Source organism: Vombatus ursinus, unplaced genomic scaffold (assembly GCF_900497805.2).
Source record: "Vombatus ursinus unplaced genomic scaffold, bare-nosed wombat genome assembly UNPS02015255.1, whole genome shotgun sequence".
In the NCBI taxonomy this organism is placed as follows: Eukaryota; Metazoa; Chordata; class Mammalia; order Diprotodontia; family Vombatidae; genus Vombatus; species Vombatus ursinus.
The window spans coordinates 5,620,958-5,622,562 of NW_020955033.1; the positions used below are offsets into that span (position 1 = coordinate 5,620,958).

At 42.5% G+C, this 1,605-nt stretch overlaps 1 pseudogene; it reads right to left on the minus strand.

Annotated features, from left to right (window-relative positions):
- Nucleotides 1–488: 488 nt before the first annotated feature.
- On the minus strand, nucleotides 489–950 carry LOC114031734 (annotated as a pseudogene).
- Nucleotides 951–1,605: the final 655 nt, after the last annotated feature.

Sequence of the window (1,605 nt, forward strand, 5' to 3'; positions counted from 1 at the left end):
AGCTTTCTTCTTAGGATCTCTTTCAGCTGGTGATCAGTGGATTCTTTCTATTTTTACTTTATTTTCTTGTTCTAGAACTTCAGGGCAACTTTCCTTAACAATTTCTTATATATTGTATTCAAAATTTTTTTATCGTAACTTTCAGGTAATCTGACAATTCTTGTATTGTCTCTCCTTGATATGTTCTCCTGATCAGTTGTTTTTTATAATGAGATGTTTCATATTCTCTTATGTTTTTTCTAGTTTTATTATATTTTGGAGTCTTATAATGTCATTTGATTCTACTTGCCCAATTCTAGTTTTCAATTAATTATTTTCTTCCTTATAATTTTGATTCTCTTTTGTTAATTGGTTAACTATCTTTTCATAATTTTCTTAAATTGATTTCATTTTTTTCTAATTTTTCATCATTTTCTCTTATTTGAATTTTGAATTGCTTTTTTGTTGTTGTTGTCCAAAAATCTTTACTATAACAAGGAAGAAGGGAGTTAGTTTTTATATCCCTGGCAGGCACAGCAGCCCCTGGCACACTCAAACTTTTGGCCCATAGATCTGACATATGGTTTGGTGTGGCTGTAGGAAATGCCTGGTGCCTTCCTAAAATGCCTGTACACCTGTCGGCCCTTCAGGTGACCAAACAGTAGGACAGTGCTCCAGCCCTTGGGTGAGCTCATGGCCAGCTGGTCAAAGGTAAGGATCTTCCCACCAGCCTTGAGGATGCAATTCTGGGCATTGCTAGCAACATGAAGGGTACACACCTTCAGCTTGGGGATGTCCTGGATCCCCACATCATCCATCACAGTCCCAACAAACACAGCTTGTGTTATTCTCCCTGCTGGGCAGCTTCATTTTCCTGATCATTCAGGACAGGGATGGGGGGGCTCTTTGATCCAGCTCATGAACAGCCTTTTCAGGACAACCTTGTTGAAAGTCGAGTTGGGAGGGGCAGAGCAAAGATGGCAGAGCAAAAGCAGTTACTTGTTTGAGCTTTCCACCAAACCCTTGCAAATACCTATTAAAAATGGCTCTAAACAAATTCTAAAGCAGCAGAACCCACAAAAAGACAGAGTGAAACAAATTTCCAGCCCAAGACAACCTGGTTGATCAGGAAGGTATATCTCACCAAGCAGGGAGAGAAGTTTAGTTTGGTGTAGCATGCTGGTAAGGCAGACTTCAGTGAACCTGGAACAGGACTCAGAGGACTGAATCACAGGTAGCTGTGATTTCCAGACTTCTCAACCCATGACCACCAAAGACAACTTAGAAGGTCAGTGGGAAAGGTCTGTGAATGTGGTGAGAGAGAGAGAGAGAAGTGGGGTCCCAGGTCCAGTGCCTAAGCATGGCCCTGGGGTGGCAGCTGCTTCCTGAGCTTCTGACCCACAGACTGAGGGAGAACAGAGTGGCTGATCAAAGAGGAATGGCAGAGATCTCTTTGCTGGTGCAGGATTCTCTTGCTTTGCCCATGTTTGTATCTGGGTTACTGTTCTGGGTGGCAAACCTGGGGTGAGGAGGAGTTCTAGTGTGGTAGAGCTTATAGTGGGAGTGGAGAGGCAATATTCCTCACAGTTCCAAGGCAGAAAAGAGTGCTTGCAGTCACTCATAGAC